This window comes from Lissotriton vulgaris, chromosome 3_1, assembly GCF_964263255.1.
Source record: "Lissotriton vulgaris chromosome 3_1, aLisVul1.2, whole genome shotgun sequence".
Classification (NCBI taxonomy): Eukaryota; Metazoa; Chordata; class Amphibia; order Caudata; family Salamandridae; genus Lissotriton; species Lissotriton vulgaris.
In genome coordinates this window covers 204,030,456-204,048,775 of record NC_141689.1, presented here as the reverse complement: position 1 = coordinate 204,048,775, position 18,320 = coordinate 204,030,456, and positions in this window count along the sequence as shown.

Genomic DNA, 18,320 nt, shown 5'->3' with positions numbered 1-18,320 from the left:
TAGCGGTTTATACCTTATGCTAATCACACACGTTTTTTCTCCATTTCAGCTCCCCTTGTGTAGTGTGCGTAGAATCCAGATACGCCGACACCTGAAAATCATTATCATTCGGAACAGGGTTAAAAAAGTGTCTTTGGAGCCGGTAACTATTATTCTTGTTACAACTCTGTATGGGAGAGTGCATGCTTAGTAAGAGCATTTGAAAATCTCTGTATACAAACAACTAAATCGAACGTTTTGATGTTTAGCGGGTCATGTTATTATCGATGTTCTGCTATTATTAGGTCCCTTTAGAAACCGGTCAGAGCCTTCATTTTTTCAGATGTCACACTCTCGATCGAGTACCCCCAGGAATCTTTAGATGTTGCCCCTTAAGTGGGAATTCGAGTATCAGAGCACTTTTGAGATATTTTATCTTGAAGAATTTTTATCTATCATTTATATTTTGTTTTATTTTATCTTTTTCAACAGGTTTTGTTTTTATTAAGACTGCAGTCCACATTCAAATTGGCAGTGAGAGAAATCATTTTGTGCAATTCGTGTTAAATTGATAAAGTAAGTAAAGACAATGTGATTTAAGCCTTCGTGTTTTCGTATATAGAACAAAACTTCATGAAGTTTAAACCTTCGTGATTAGGTGTATCAGTACTTGATTAAAGCCCGTGGGCCTCTTCCCACCTATCCCTTTCTTTTCTTTTCTTTTCGTTTTTCATTTTCTCACTTTCTCTTCTCTGTGATCCTACTATTACCTTCCTTTTTTCTTTATTACAATTGCTCTTCATTTAGCAAGTCGGCTATTTAGCCTAACTGATCATATGAGCACAGAAGTTTAATTCAAAACAATCAATATCTGTTTGGATTTTGAAACTTGTCTTGTGAGGGGCTTTCTGAATATATTTTTATGCGTTGTTTGCACAGTTCTAAATTGTCGTTAGAATTTGCTATTTTAACCAATTAATAAATGCATTTGCCTTGTATTAATTTCTGATTTCGTTTGATGATTGTTGTATTACATGCTCTTTGGTTTATTTCATTGATATTTTTATGTACTGTTGTTTTGTTTTTATGTAATAGAGAGTTGGTCCTGAAGAAAGCGCTGGTCGCCGAAACGCATGTCAATACATAACTCTTCTCTTTATTAATTATATCTTATGTTATTATTGTATTGTTTTTGTTTATTGTATGTTCCTTTTAGTAATAGGTATTTCTTGACTGTTTTTTACTTTATTGACTGTGAAATAAAATGACATTTTTATGAAAACTTTTTTAATGTGTTGACAATTTAATACTGTGTTCTTTTACTTATTATTGGTCCCTTATTTTTCTATTATTGAACAGACAAGTACTTGTAAAACTGCCTAGGTTGTTTTTTCTCAAATGTTTAATTCCCTGACCTAGGAGTTAATTTATCCACCACTCAGGGGGTCCTTGTTTTTTACGTCATTCTTGGAAAGGCACAGCAGTTGGTTGTGTACAACCCACGTGGCACTAGAGGACCACGTCCTTCAAATGGGCACACTTCAGTCCTCACTCCAGTGTCTGAAGATCATAAATCCTTCTATATAGATTCCTATTTGGCATAGATTGGTATCACCTGGTTACAGTGTGTAAGACATTTCTTCCCGGATATGGAGCCAACATTTAAAGACAAATCTGTAGTTATGAAGAAGCCACATGTCTATTGTTAAATAAATACATTCCGAGAGTTATTTCATTTGCCTTAAAATCTTCATTTCAAGAACAATTTATTATTTGCATCAGAATCGGATTGATAAAAAAGCTCAAATTTTTACTCTCTGGGGTGTTTGCCCACAGGCTTTTTGCCAAGGGAAATCATAATTCAAATTTATCCCACAGTCTTTGGCTTCTAGTGCGGAATGGTGCATACATTTTGCACCCAGTGAATACGTACTCAGTGGAATCAGTTGTACCTGGGCGTGGGGAGCATTTGGATATTAAAATATAGACAACTTGTAAAGCACCCATGGCCGCGTGTACATACCCAAATGAATGTTACTATTCATAAATCAATGCGAATCACAATTAGGAAATTGTAAATCCACATATACATACAGTATGAGTCAGAAAATAGCAAGTCAGAAACAAGTCACTTTGTAATTTTATTACCCGCTAAAAGCGATCCCCCGAACTGTGATTTAACTTGTTTCCGACTTGCTATTTTGCAAATCGAGTTGCAAATTGCGAACTGCATTGCAAATAGGGAAAAATAATGGTCAAGGGTAATTACTTCTGAACCAGGAAGTGCCTCACAGAACCTGCCTGGGAACCAACCTGACTGGAGGAGGAGTTCTGCTGCCATACACAGCATAGGCTTAACAAACTCAAAAGAGCCAAAGCATGAGCCATGGCCAGCCACACAACTGAAAAAACACCTGTAGGGAAGAAAAGAAAACTAAGATTTGCCCAAATGGAGTTACTCGCAGAGGAGTGCTGTGAGAACCATGATGTTCTATGTGAAAGGGCATTAATGCCAGTGTCAGACTCGCAAAAAATGAAACTCTGATGGGAAATTCCAGCCAAAATCAATGCCATTGAAGTCAGTCATTGCTCCATAGATGAAATCCACAGGAGGTGGAATAACCTCACGTCACGTGCAAAGGAAAAGGTGGCCCGTGACTCAAGGAATTTGGGGGAACAGGTGGCGGCCCACCAACAGTACCATCACCCACTGGACTTGAGACCATGGAATAGACCACACTGGAGCTTTGGGCTGTTGTGGGTTTTGTGACCATCGACAGTTCTGCACCAGGAATCTCACATAGTAAGTGTTCATTATTTACTTTTGACACATCTCAGACCACACATTTATGTCCAAATCTACATTGTCCTTCAGCATGAATCAAACAGTTGTTCTCGTATTTGATAAGTAGTGTACCATGAAAGTGCATTATGAGCAATGTAGTTAAAAAAGTCAGCTTAGGAGTCATATTCACATGTATTGGGCAACACATCATGTAGGTGAATGTAATGTATCTAATTTGTCCTACAGATCTCCCTCAGGTACATGCTGAGGGCATCAGTGTGGATTGGGTGGATGTTTCCAACAAGACAACAGAGGAACCCACCCCATAGATCCAAGCACATCAAGACCCCAACGTTGAAATGTGTCACTGTAACAAGAGGCCACAGCAACAGAGGATGATGATGTCCCTCTGCCACCAAATCCAATCCCACTGCCAAGTGTGAATTAACACCAGTGTGTTCCAGGGCATGGGCGCAAAAGGCGTAGTGGGGTACATTCAGCTGTTGAGGATGGTACCTCTGCACAGTTGTTTCTTGGCTTAAAGGCATCCCTGCTCCAAAATCAACCTTTGCAAAACAAGCAGTTGAAAATCATTAACGGGAACATGCAGCAGAACATTACTGGTGGCTCTGAAAATGTTGGGACACATTTGGCCACAATGAACACCAATCTAGTGAGCCCGACCACTGTCAGACAGGACTTATGTCAACAAATGGTGGCCAACTGTGCACATCAGAGGCATCGTGATTACAGTGCTGCTACAAGAATGGACAGGCTAAATCATTCCATTGGTCGTTTGGCCTATTCCACTACAAGCCTCCCTAGATGGGCTGTCACACTGCAGGTGGAGATGGAAAACTTCAGCAGTGATGTTGCTAGGGCTTAGGGCGGATCACGTCAGCTGTTGTGCTTCTACAGACCACATAGGTAGCAGGAGGAGCTGGAGACACCCCTCTGAACAGTGAGGAGATTGCAAGTGTGAGCAGTGTATCGGTGACTGATGCCCGTGCCCTGTGTCTCAGCAGCCGCGTAACCCTTTTGGCGACCAATGATGGTCAGGGCATGTTGGCCGTACCCGCAAAAAATATTGATGGACAAGATCTAAAGTTGGCAATTTAGCATCGCTATTATTTGTTTGGTGATGTCACTAACATTCTGTTGCATTGTACTTGCCATGTGGTTATTCATACACTTTAAAAATTGAAAGAAAATGAGTGGCCTGGCATTAAAGGTTGTTTTACTTTGCGCTATTGGCTACGCACAGGTCATTTACGTGAGTGCCATATTATTCATAACTTTCTTTGCAAAGTAATGTGTTGCTACATGATCCTTTTGGTATCTCATCTCCACTGCTATGCTCTGGTCTCCAGGCTGTTGTAGAGGGGCTTGTGGCTCTTATTCTTCTGAAACTGTGTCCTCCACATTGAGATATAGGCTACTCCTGGCAGCTTTATTGTATAAAATGGCACAGGTTACCACTATTTTGCAGGCTATCTCCAGAGCATAATGGAGTGCATCTGCATTCTTGTACAGGCACTAGAATCTTGATTTGAGAATGCAAAGGTCCTTTTGATGACAGCTCTGGTGCGTCGATGGGCAATGTTATAATGCCTCTCACTTTGGTCTGCAGGGTCTAGGTATGTCTACAGAATCCAAGGTGCTAATGCATATGCACTGTCACCAGGCAGAAGAATTATTAATATGAGCATTGCATGACCCGATAATAGAGAGACACATACATGTCCTTAATATTACAACATCCCATCACCTAATAAATAGCCTTGTCAAACTCTCCGCGTTCCAGGTGTTTTTGCATTTCACTGTGCCTGAATATGTATGCATCATGGGTGCTCTCTGGGCATTTTGCCACTATATCTATGATGACATTATGGGCATCTCATACCACTTGAATTTCAACAGAATGGGTATTTTTCCAATTTCTGAACAGATATTCAATACGTGCAGGAGGTCATATAGGAACAGGAGTCCTATCTACATATCCTAATACATGGGTGAATTTGGCAATCCTGTGAATGTTTAATTTGGCATTGTGCATTTTCCCGGCATTCCTGGGAAGGTGTTTGTCATTGTTTATCTGTAAGAGCATGGTATCTAGGCACCCCTAAAGAAACGTGACAACACACTTTAGGACACCCCGCCGGCAACAGCAATCACCCCCTGGTAGCTACCCAAGACCAAAAGGTGCAGTGAGCACAACACATGCACATGCATGAGGATGGAAATGAGGCGCAGGGTACTGCTTTCTAGATGTGCTTTAAGTATATCTTTCAAATCTAACATCACTGCGCTGCTCAGCCTGTATTTCGCATACATTTTCTTCTCTGTCTGTTGGAATATGGTAAGCCTGTGTCTGCCTCCTCCTCCTCCTCTGCTGGGCAGACAGGAATAGCCTCTTCATCGCAGTCAGCTAAAGTGCAGCCATTGTGGAAACCCATGATGCATTGTGGGACAGCTTTAATAGTTTGCCCACAGTTACCACCTGAATGGAATCAGAACAAAATTGAATGTCACAAATTGCGACACCCTCCAATATATGGTTTACGACTCACAAATACCGATTCTATATTTGCAAGTCTAAAAAATCAGTCGCTAACAACACCAAATCAGAAATTGAGGGGGCCATATGTATCAACATATTTCCCCATAGACACAGAATGGGCAAAACCCTTTGATACATCTGGCCCGTATGGTCACATCGCAATTTGTGGATGCAGAATGGCATACACACATACGGAAAGGCCTCTTTAATGGTTGTAAATAGGTTTGTGACCAATCTGCGACTCGCAAATCATCTGCACATCTGGCCCAAAGGCTTAATTTCTACACACATACATGTTATCATACGGTTAATGATCATCCTCTGAGTAAGATGACATTTGAACTGAATAAGTTGCACTCAAATAGTTTTTAAATCGAGAGGCTAGCAGGCATCTTTATCAACTAATTGTGTTATTTCTGATCTATCCGTTTTGAGCCGCGCCTTTCGAACCCTCCAGATTCATAGCCGGTTTTCAGTTTCCTAGTTAATATATGCCATTGTGTATTTAAACATGTCCTGTTCTATTATCACACAAAACACATCCGCTGACAGAGAGCCCAGCCCTCGGTGCTCAGGCTGCCGCCTCCCCACGGCTAACACTGCTCATTCTGTCTCATTTCAAATGTAAGGCTCATTGAAGCATACGGCCCGCTTATTGCTTTGGGTAACATTTGAATATAAATTTAATTTGTTTTCGTTGTCTCCATCAGGTATCTACATTTTAATATGTTCTATAATAAAATGGCACCTTAAGGGCATGCGGGAGGGAATATGGCATGCGAACATTCCTGTTGAGTGAGTGGCGTTTCTTTCATTGAAAAGTTCCCGGTAGAGGGTTTTTTGGGGATGGCATGATGCTTTTGTGAATATTTCAGAAATTAAAATGGCTCTACTTAGTTTTTCCAAAATCAAATAGGCAGTACAGATGGCACGCAATATTGAAGAGCAAGATTGGAGTTCAGAATTACTGAGCAAGACAAAATAAACACTTCTCAAAGGAATTAGAGAGCAGCATTTAAGAAGATTCAAGCTTCAGATCGAAGTAGAAGGAGAGGGAGTGTGTCGAAAACAAAAGTCCCAAGTCACTGTTCCAGCATGTGTGATGTCACCATTGTCACTAGTGTGATGTCAACATTCTCACTGATGTGATGTCACCATTCTCACTTTTGTGGTATCACCAGCTCTGAAGTCGCTTTGAGTCTCAAGAACGTTTATCATGACCTGTTACTTTTTGTAGCCAGTGGAAAAACTGGTAAATATCTTGCGCCCTTTCTCAGGGCTTCAATCTTACTTCCTTTGGCTTAGGTTCTTCTTCTGGGTGCTGGCTTCCCTTCCCCGGGATCTTTGCAGAGTCCATACTTCTTGGAACATATTTATGCGCCAGGTGGCTGTCTTAAAGGGTATGAGGGACATGTTCGAGTTGAATGACAGTCACACACACACACACACACAGTCACTCATCGAGACAACACCTGACATGTGACTACTCCCGAGCTAACAACATTGTCATCTAACACATCACGTGGGCTTTCAGTATATTACCCCTATCAAATCAGCCCTGGCTTGTCCGTTAGTACCTATGCCACTGCTCTTGCAACTTCTGGCCTCAGGAGTCACAGAGGAAAGGGCAGGAAGAGAAAGTAATCAAGTCCATTAAAGCAGATTATTTTTCTCATAAATTCCCACCGCGCTCTCCCCCTTACACCTCAGAAGCAAAAGGGTGTCTGTTAAGGAGCTAAGGTCACTTATTATCAGTGCTTAATTTGAGCCGGTGGTTTACAGTTCTCGGGACTGGCACTTAATTGTCAGCACCAGCACTTGTGACCGCTACCACATGGTGGTGATGGTTGCGTAATTTAGAGTTGAGCAGAACAACAGCTGTTTATTAATTGAATATACATTAAAACCTACTAATACCTGCTCCCCGCGCCAGTCTTATAGATTTAGGGGCCTCAAGCAGTCTGAATTGTCGCTCTTGTAGCAGTGTGATGGCGAGTAGTTGATAAGGTCATTGGCAGCGCTGGCAGGGCATTGAGTGGAGTAAGCTGTGGTGTTCTCCTGACGAGGGCCCTGGCACTTTTTTTCACAAATTAAGCACTGCTTTACTCCTTATATCTTACATTCCATGTGTTACAAAGTTATTCTTTTCTTCATCTATCCTGATGCTAAAATGGGCTTTGCATTTCCTTTTCAGCTGATGGCATGCTCTCCCCTCAGAGATCATGAATTGACTCTTCCAGTTGCCAAACGTTTTTTTTTATCCCATCATTTCTGTTGCCCTTTAGTATGATGACAATACACCTGCCCCTACCCTGCTGTGTCTCTGTGCAAATGGTAAACATGTGCAACGTCCAGTGTGCACACAATCCAATGGTCATCTGAAGGAACTGTGACGTTTAGTCCAAAAACCCTCAACGTAATGTACACAAATGCATGGTTTTGCATTGAGTTTGCCCAATTATTAGCAACATCTCACTTAGATTTCTATTATTGGAATGGATTGTCTTGCCCTTGCTATTTTTAAATGAAAATTAACATGCCGAGAAATCTGCCAGCATTGGTAGTGATAATACGTTTTAATATTTATTTGCTCGAATTTCTCGAAAAGCGATTGAGAGAATCCTGCGTAGGGGTTTATCTGATCTTATCAAAAGTGCTGTGAAAACAAACTCCACTTACCTCCAATGCAAACCAAGCATATCATACATAATTTGATTCAAATTTTTATAATTTCAAAATAGTGGGATTACGATTTATGGAAAATGCAAGATATTTGCAAAGCATTTGTAGGTCACAAATATCATTTTATTTTGCTAACTAGTACCCAAAAAGCCTAATTTTGTAAGATTGTATAAAATACTCCATACAATCGATACGTTTCGACAAAAACAGCTATTAAGGCTGCATTCGATTATTATTAAGTGAACTCTATAGATTCTCTCATTCAAGCATCTGCCTATCAATCTTGATCAATGCCCAAGAGCGGTCCGACCTTTGGGTTTGAGCCACAAGCGCCTCTCAGGCTAATCGAACAAGGAAGGTACCACCTTGTCCTCTCGCTGTGACGCAGTATAGAGAGCCCCTTGGAAGGACTGCAATCTGGAACAAAGAAAAAGAAGGGTTCTATGCAAAATTGGATTTTCAGAAATATTAGCCCTTCCATGGGCCTTATTTATGAAGGCCTTGCGCCACCGGTGCGTCACTTTTTCCCATGTTAAAAGTGACTCACCGGCGGCGCAAGGCCTTCATAAATAAGGCCCCATGTTTCCTGCCGACAGAAAAACAAAGTCGATTTCCTTTCCCTCATTTTTGATTCACCGGAAAATATGGGTTGAAATGACATTCTCTGCTTTAATACTGTAATATAATACACGGGATCAGTCCCTGTAAAAGCAAATCAAATTTATTATTATTAGTTGTGATGTCTCTAGTTACTTGTAATAAAGAAATGGCAGCTGCTCGACTGTAATAGGTTATTCCAGTTGAGTTGTGACGTCACACAGTCAGCTGTTGAAGCCAGCAGCCAATGTGAAGGACAGGCGTCAGAGCATAAATACAGCTGCAGTTTAAACTATGAAATGGAAAACTGGCATTTCATGATTCTGCTGATCTGTTTACCTAAAGGAACTGGTATCAGCAGAAAGGAGATATTTATAGCAACATGTTTATCTTCTGCATGCTCCAGAAAATTTATATTATCTCTGTGAATGAGCTACAGATTTTTCATAATGCAACTTATAATAAACTGATTCTAATACATTTTTTACAACAAATTTCTAACTGTCTTTGATGTGTTTAATTTTGTCCATGTGTTTAATGTTGTCCTTTATATCTTTTGTATGGAAAAACAACACACCAAGGATTTAAGTGGCTTGTGGAAAGGGTGATGTTGTGAAGATGTATTATAGTGAATAAAATACTCCACTTTATATTTTGAAGGTATTATAAGTCAACTTGGCGGCCCATGACTTTATAAAAATGCTCAGTCTTTGCCCTTGTTCCTCCATTTGGTCAGTGAGTTGCAATATCTGTATACAATATGGCAGGGGGCACTTAATACCACATATTGTGCTTAATTATACATCTCTGCATACCCCCATCTCAAAACACATCCTCCAAGTCATTCAAAACTGTGCCGCTCGGCTACTGCTTGGTACACCCCAAACTCAATCGGCTACGCCAGCCTTGAAGTCCCTTCATTGGCTCCCTTTCTCAGACAAAATAAAGTTTAAGTCTTTTTGCATAGTCCACAAAACCTTAAGGGGGAAGGGCCCATCAATCAATGAGACCCTCGTTTCCTTTCTATCATCCCATGAAATGCCTACAGTCAGCTAATGTAAATCTAGCCACAGTTCCTAAAATCAAAAAGGTGAGATGAGGAGGAAAGTCCTTCACGTATAATGAAGCTGGAATACTCTTCCTGCACACTTTGGTTAGAGTCCTGCCATCTCCAATTCCGAAAGCTCCTCAAAACTTGGCTGTTTTAAAAGGCCTTTTTCTTTAACCATCTAGCTCCTCTTAGTTCTGCCGCTAGTGGTGGTATGCCTACAGGTAGCTATGCGGTCAATAAATGCTATTTAAAAATAATAATAATCATAATAATAAAGACAAACATTACATTTCAGCCCATGCCTCCAAAGAACAGATTTAGGGCTACTGGCCATGTGACAGTGCTAACATGTCAGTTTTTTATTTTTAAGCTTTCTCTTTTAAATGAGTCACATTTAAAGATTTTCTTAAACCTGCAAAGGGCAGGTGCAGAATATTTCTAAATTAAGCATGCATTTTATGCTATGCTTGCCAGTTTCCCAGAAATTGCAACTTAAAATACCTTACCACAAAGTCTGTTCACAGTTATCTACTCATAAAGCATGCATTATGCTTTAGCATATTTTAGTCTCTTGGTCACCAGGTACTGTCCACTTCATTGATATACTTAAATTGGTCAGTCATATTTTTAAAATATGATTTCCAGAAACGTTGTTAATTTTTGCTTCATGAACTGGAAGTTACCAGGGTATTTCAATTAGATGATGGACGTCCTTAAATTGTATGTAGTTAGATTTCCCAAACTCTGGCCATCCCAAATATGTAAATACTGGTGTTTTTCCCTAGTATCAATCTCAATGGGAAAAATTGTGTCATACACACCAAGGAACTCTTCAGCATCGTCAGAGAGTTCTCCTGCCCAGCAGCCACTGAGAACATGATCTCTCATCACCGGAACTCTGCAACACTCTAGCAAACTATTTCTACAACATGATATCCAGCATCTTTGGGAACATTGATCCTCAACCCACTGACCTCAACAGCATCCTTACACCAACGGATGCCACACTCGACTGGTCGCACACCACATGGGAACAGCTCACCACATGGACCACCACCATCGATCATGAACTCCATCCACGCAGGAGCAAAAGTAGACCCATGCCCCTACTGCTTTTTAAACCTTGGAAACAAGGAAATCAGCTGTCAAGCCCCCACTATTCTCAATGAATCCATCACCACAGACGCTGCCATTACAACGCTAGTCGTTACAACGACTTACGTTGGTGTGCGCGGATTGAGGATTATTATAATTTTATATTCCAACACCAGCCCACGTAACAGTAGGGAAGGTGTTGGAATATAAAATTACAATATTTGATATTTGATATTTGATATTTATTGGAATTTGTATAGCGCGACTATCGCTCCGGAAGGAGCATCTTGGCGCTGAGCAAACAGAGAACCAGCAATAGAAAGCGAGAATCAGATGGCTGCGAGGACCGAAGAGTCAGACTGAGGGAAAATCCAGGTCTTCAGAAGCTTCCTAAAAAGGCTTTCTGAGGGGGCATGCCTAAGGCTGGGGGGGAGACAATTCCATGCCTTGGAGGCCAGAAATGAGAAGGTCTTTCCACCTTTTGTTTTTAGTTTTATTCGAGGTACAGTAACTAAATTGGCTCCTGACGACCTCAGGCAACGAGATGGAATGTACCGCAGGAAGCGCTTAGCCAGGTAAGAAGGGCCAGTGTTCCTGGTGGATTTGAAAACCGTGACGAGAAGCTTGAAGAGAATTCTTTTGTGGAGGGGTAGCCAATGAAGAGTGTTAAGGGCTGCGGAGGCCGAGGACCTTCGGGGGAGTTTGAGAACGAGCCTGGCCGCTGCGTGTTGGACACTTTGCAGTTTCTTGAGGGAGGATTTCTTTATGCCTGCCAGGAGGCCATTACAATAATCCAGCCGGGAAAGGATGAGAGCCACCGCGACTGATTTCCTGGCTGAGATGGGAAGGAAGTCAAAGAATTTCCTTAGCTGTCTAATCAGACTAAAACAGCACCCTGCGGTAATGCGCACATGCTCGTCAAAGCTGAGGGACGAGTCAAATTGAACCCCAAGATTGCGGGCCGAGGAGACCGCACTCGGAGGGGCTTCAGAATTTTGGGGCCACCAATCTTTGGGGGAGAAGAGGATGCCCTTGCCTAAGGGTATTATTTCGGTTTTGGCGCTGTTGCATTTAAGGTGATTCAGGTTGAGCCAGGAAAAGACTTGAGAAAGGCAATTTTGAAATCTCAGGGCGGCGTCAGGATGTATTTTATCTATAGTGACGACAAGCTGAGTGTCGTCAGCATAGGAAGTCACGAGTATCCCGTGAGATTCGATCAGCGTGAGGAGGGGGGCCATATATATATTAAAAAAGAGAGGACTCAGTATGGACCCTTGGGGCACACCTGATATGGTGGGTCTTTCGCCAGAAAGAAAGGGGCCTAGGGAATCCGTTTGTGATCGATCGGATAGGAATGATGTTATCCAGGCCAAAGCAGTACCCGACACACCAATCTCACGCATTCTGTTGATGAGAATGGCATGTGAGATGGTGTCGAAGGCTGCGGTTAAGTCGAGCAGGATGAGGACAGCCTGTCTACCCTCATCCTGCAAGAACTTAATGGTATCCGATAGTTCGATCAGTGCGGTTTCTGTGGAATGGCCCGGGCGGAAGCCAGATTGCTGTGGGTGCAAGATGCGATTATTTTCCACAAAAATTTTTAGTTCCTCGTGGACTAACTGCTCGGTGATTTTGCCAAGAGCTGGGAGTAGAGAGATTGGGCGCATGTTGGATAGATCAGTTGGAGATTTATTTTGTTTTTTCATGAGGGGCTTAACTGTGGCCTTCTTCCATTCAGCGGGGACAATGCCGGAGTTGATGGATTCGTTAACAATGGCATTGATTGACGGGTTGACGACCTCAATGAGGTGGTGTAGAATAATCGGGGGGCAGGAATCAGTAGGGGCTCCCGATCTACAGGTCATAATGGCCTTTTGTGTTTGTGACAGGGAGACTGTTGTAAAGTTACTCAGCAAAGGTATAGTAGTGTTGGTATCTTGTATATGAATTGGTGGGGGGGGGAAATCCTTGTGAATGTTGTTGATTTTTTCAATGAAGAAATCTGCTATTTGGTCACAGAGGGTTTGTGATGGGGGGATTTCAAGTGCCAGTGCCTTTGGGTGGGTGAAGGACTTTACTATATTAAAAATAGTATGTTGTTTCTGATTGGCTTCCTCTATAGCTGAGGTAAAGAATACCTTTTTGGCTTTTTTTATATTGGAGAGGTATTGTTTCCTCTGCAGGATGTATATGGTTCTAGAAGTGGGATCGTAAGTTTTCCTCCACTCTCTTTCAAGGACCCTGCACTTTAGGTGACAATCGGTAAGGGCTTGGGTATACCAGGGGGCATTGGGCTTCCTTTTGCATTGAACAGATTTTTGATTGGTAGAGTTGGAGTTGGCAGAGACCACTTTGTCAATCCACAAATGAAAGTTTTTAGAGTCTTGTAATGCCTCTCCGACAATAGGAGGGGGGTGGACAGGGAACTGGGGGTTCAGCTTGATGCGCTCGGCCACTTTCTTCCAGTTGGTAGGGAAGGGGGTGGGAGGGCATTTAGTGGGCGGTAACAATAGGGGTTTGGCCTTGATGGAAAAAGGAATAAAACAGTGATCTGTCCATATTTGTGGTAATGGGGGAGAGACATCTAGAGAGGCCAAGTTTGTACAGATGCCGTCCAGCGTGTGCCCGGCCCGGTGGGTAGGGTGGGAGATCCGTTGAGAAAGGCCGAAAATCTCAAGTGAGTGTAGGAAATTAGAGGTGTGGGAATCTGTGCAGGCTTCCAAATGGAGATTAAAGTCACCGAGGAAGGTGAAAGTGGAATAGTGGGTCATGAGCGATCCCAGAGTCTCGTCCAGGGAGTCCAAGAATGTCGTGGCGTTCCCAGGGGGGCGGTAGACGAGTCCTCCTGAAAGGGAGGAGGAGGAGTTAATTTGGATCACAAAGCCAATACTCTCACAGTCCTTGAGAGAGGCCTGATCGAATGTGTGGCACCTGAAGGATTTCTTAACGATGATAGACAACCCACCTCCCAGACCGCCGGGTCTGTCCCGCCTGAAGATGGTGAAATCAGGGGGGAGGGCGGTTGCCAGGTCTGGGTTAGAAGCATCGTTTAGCCAGGATTCAGTGATGAATAGGGCGTCAAGATCGTGAGACAAGATTAGGTCATGGATGTCTTGTCCATGACATGCTAGAGATCTGGCATTAATAAGTCCACAATTAATGGTGTCCAGCTTATGAGGGGGTGGGGGAGGGAGAGAAGGAATTGAGCAAGGGTGTCCCGGGGATGACCATCTACAGGAATGGCAGGAAAATGGACCCCAGAGGCGATCGGTGGGGAGGAGAACTTTACAATTGTGGTTTGCTGTTGTCGGGCGCAATGAAAGCAGCGCGTTGGAGTCGTACCTGAGAGCTGGAAGGTTTAGGGCAACATGGGCCGCGCCCGGCGCGATCCTGGCGCGGACGGGCGCAGACGGGCTTGGCTTAGGCTGCGCCAGCCCGCTGCGCCGTCTGAATGGATAGCACATTTTATAGGAAGGAGGGAGGGTGGTAGGACGGCGCGACTAGAGCGCTGACCTCACCTTCCTCATTCAAGATGGCGCCCACCGCCGAGTAATGTTGTTAAAAAGCGGCTGGGCTGAAAGGAGAGGAAGAGAAGGTGTAAAGAGTGTCAGAGTGCCTGAATTCTCAATTCCCCTTAATCTAACAGCCCCCAAAGGTAAAAAACGGCGGTTTTAAAATAGGTATAAAAACGCTCCAAATATAGTGCAAGAAAAGCTAAAATCAAGTTGCCTCAAATCGCATTTGTCCTACCTCTTCAGCAGCTCGCAGCCCCAGTTCCCCTCACCAGGGAGAGCATCTGTAAGGCACGGAGCGCTGGGAAGGGCTCACCTAAATACAATGGGAGGGCGGGAGGACGGCGCGACTAGAGCGCTGACCTCACCTTCCTCATTCAAGATGGCGCCCACCGCCGAGTAATGTTGTTAAAAAGCGGCTGGGCTGAAAGGAGAGGAAGAGAAGGTGTAAAGAGTGTCAGAGTGCCTGAATTCTCAATTCCCCTTAATCTAACAGCCCCCAAAGGTAACAATATTCCTTATCCAACAGCGCCATCCAGTGCAAGTCGTAGTAATGACTTGCGTTGTAATGGCATTGTTGTAAAGGTAGTGCGGTGTAAACACAGCGTTGTAAACAATGTTTCCCATCACCACAGTCACTTTCTCCGATGCATGGAACCATGTAGAAGTCAGACCCCTTCTCAAGAAACCCTCTGGCAACGACAGTAGACTCAAGAACTACCAACCCATCTCACTGCTTCCATTCCCCAACCAAAGTTCCCAAGAATGCCATTAACCACCAGTTCACAAAATGCCTGGAGAGAAATAACCTGCTTGGTGCCTTCCAATCTGGTTTCTACACCACCCACAGCACCAAGACCACTATGATCACCTCCACTAATGACGACTGAACCCTACTCAACAGGGGAGAATTGGCAGCCCTGATCCTTCATTACCTCTCTGCAGTGTTGGGCACTATATCCCTCCACACACATCAAGAGACTCAACTTCATCATATCCAAGGAGACACCTGCATATGAATTGCATCCTTCCTTTCAGGGCGAAACCAGAGAGTCTGTGTACTACAGTTAACCTCAGAATCAAAGAACACAATCTGCAGCATCTCTCAAGGCTCTTCCCCCAGCCCCAGACTCTTCAATACGTACATGATGCCCCTGGCCAACATCATCAGAAGCCACATCATATCCTACGCTGATGACACCCAGTTCATCCTCTTGCTTTTAGCAGACCCATCCACCATTAGGACCAAATCCCACAAGTGCACAATGAACATCTCTGCTGGATGAAGACCAATTGTCTGAAGCTCACCACTGGCAAGACCTAAGTGCCCATCTTTGGGAACAACTCCTCCCCTTGCAACAACACCTTGTGGCCTTCTCATTGGCATCATCTTGGACAGCAAACTCACCATGAAACAACAGATCAACACAGTCTCTTCTGCCTGCTTCTAAACCCTCCGCATGCTCAGAAGAATCTTCAAATGGCTCCACATTTAACACAAGAAAAATCGTGATGCAAGCCCTAGTCACCATTCAGCAGGACTATTGCAGCACACTGTGCCCAGGAACCACGAGACTCCAGACAATACAGGATTCAGTAGCAAGACTCATAATCAAAACGTTGAGATACACTCACATCACCCCCACCTCTAGAAACTCTACTGACTCCCCATCCAGAAAAGATGTCAATTCCAGATGCTGGCACACGCCTACAAAGCCCTTCATGGTCAAGGACCAGCATACATCAATCACCACTTGAATTTCCAAAACGCCTCCCTCGCACTGATTACTCGCATCCACTATAGCTACAGTGGAGGTCGTTCCTTCTTCTACCTTACTGCCAAATCCTGGAATGGATTCCCCTTCCACCACCGATCATCACCTTCTCTCACGACTTCAGGCAGAAACTCAAGACCTGGCTTTTCAACGGAACCTAGCAATCCAGCGCCTGGATACTCTTACTGGTAATTGGCCACGCTCAACAAACACATATTGATTGATTACTTGATTGTGCCCCTCCTAAAGTTAGTTTCCCCTGCTCCCATAGACTAACTTAAAAATCTCTTTTATAGCAAAGTCCTTATTTATGTTAATATTCCTAAAATTACACTTCTTTAAAAGTTGGCATTTTTCTACCAAAACTAAATGTGCCTTTCTGCCAGTGTCCAGTGGCTGTAAAAAGCTCTCCTGTGGTGTTTGGTTCATTCCTCCAGATATAGGGAAAAAGGGACCTTGGGTGTAGAGCAGGGTATTGCTCTCCTGAACAGGATCTCCTGGGGGTTGTACTGAGCCCTTCCTGAGCTTCAACACATAGTCTCAGGGCTTGCCCACCTCCTTCATGACTTTTGGGTGGTGCCTACCCTGTCACTAACAAATGCAACTCACTGCCAGGTAAGCATGGCCTTTATTACACTAGGTAGTTTAGTGCCAAACCCAGGCAAGGAGGAAGGTTAGACAAAGGGGCATTTCCCATCCACAGGCTGGCACTGGGGCTAAAAGTGGAATCTTCAGAACCTCTCATCAAAACACTCCTGGAAAGGTGGATAATTCAGTAGGACTTCCCTGCCATCTGAAGAAGTATTACTGGACCTGCCCAACTTGAACCAAGGACTCACAGAAGTGAATCTAAGGGTCAGTTGACTAACTTCCCGATTGAGCTACAGGAACTCAACAAGCTTCCAGAGGCCATACCTTCAACTTTTCAGTTGACCAGCATTAACTGGGCCTGCTTGAAACCTCATGCTGGCTTTTACTGAAGTGAGTAATGATCCCCAAGAACTTCCCCACAGGACCTAGACATGTGGTTGTCATCAGAGTGTACTCCTCCGGAACTCAAGGTGAAGATAATGAAGTTTTGGGCTCCTCGCGACTCTGAACTGAACTCCTTGCAACAAACAGGGACCATCAACATCAACCTCTTATGCAAATATCCACTGATACCTGTACTTCACACCAACAGCAACATACCCCTTTGGCCATCAATGCAACCGGCTCTAAAACAGTGACTGACTGCAATGCCGGGCCTGCCCCTTGAAGCGGCAATACAAATTGCAGCTCCTTCCATAGATTTGGGAGGGTAACACTTCAGCGGGCCAAACCTGGTCCCTTCATTCAACGCGCGCTCCATTGTGGCCAGCCTAAACTTCTACTTATCCGGGTCAAGCTTGACCAGATCACTGTGAGTGGTGCTATGTGCTTTTTAGAACTATTTTCAGCTAAACATTTATAAACTCATGTCTCAGGTTATAATGATTCGAGGTTTGTCTCTTTAGTTTCATTTTATTTATTAAAATTAACTCTATTGTTCTGAATTGGTTTTACATGTTTCATGTGTGATGTTTTCACTTTATTGCTGTTTAAGTACTGCACATATACTTTACAAATGAAATCTAATTTAAGCCTGACTGAGTATGTGCCACTTTACCAAATGATTTGGAACAGGTTTATTTGGTGACTTGTGGGTCACCCTGTTAGGGATTGTGTTTATTATTTGAGTGGGGCTTCCACTCCTTACAACTATTAACCCAATTTCTTACAGATATAATTGTGTGGGCCTATTTGGGACAGAGAAGAAAGCAACCCATTGCCTGCTTCACACATTGCTGGTACTGCCATACCTTCCAAGTAAGGAGAAGGGTGTTCATGCTTTCTGCCATCTAGACAGAGGCTAAAAAGAAAAAAAACTAGTATACACTGGCTACCAGGATGTTATCCAAAGTCATATTTCTAGCCATGTATTTGTGTACAAACAGCAATGACATTTCTTCAATATTATACCCATGTGACCAAGTTTGCCCTCTAGCAACAGTTTATCAATCAGATCAAATGCAGGTGTAAAATCCATTAAATTAAAATAAAGTGTCATTGTATATTTTATGTAATACATTTGCCTCTGCCTTAGTTAATGGGAAAAGTAGTAAGCAGTAGAATGTTAATCTTTTCATTCTGTAGTTGGCTCTCTTAGTGAGATTGGTGCCTATGTAAAGCTGCACGAGGATGAGCCTGGGCCAGTCTTAGTGATAGCTGAAGTCTGGTTGGCTTACATTGTGCACAGTGTTCA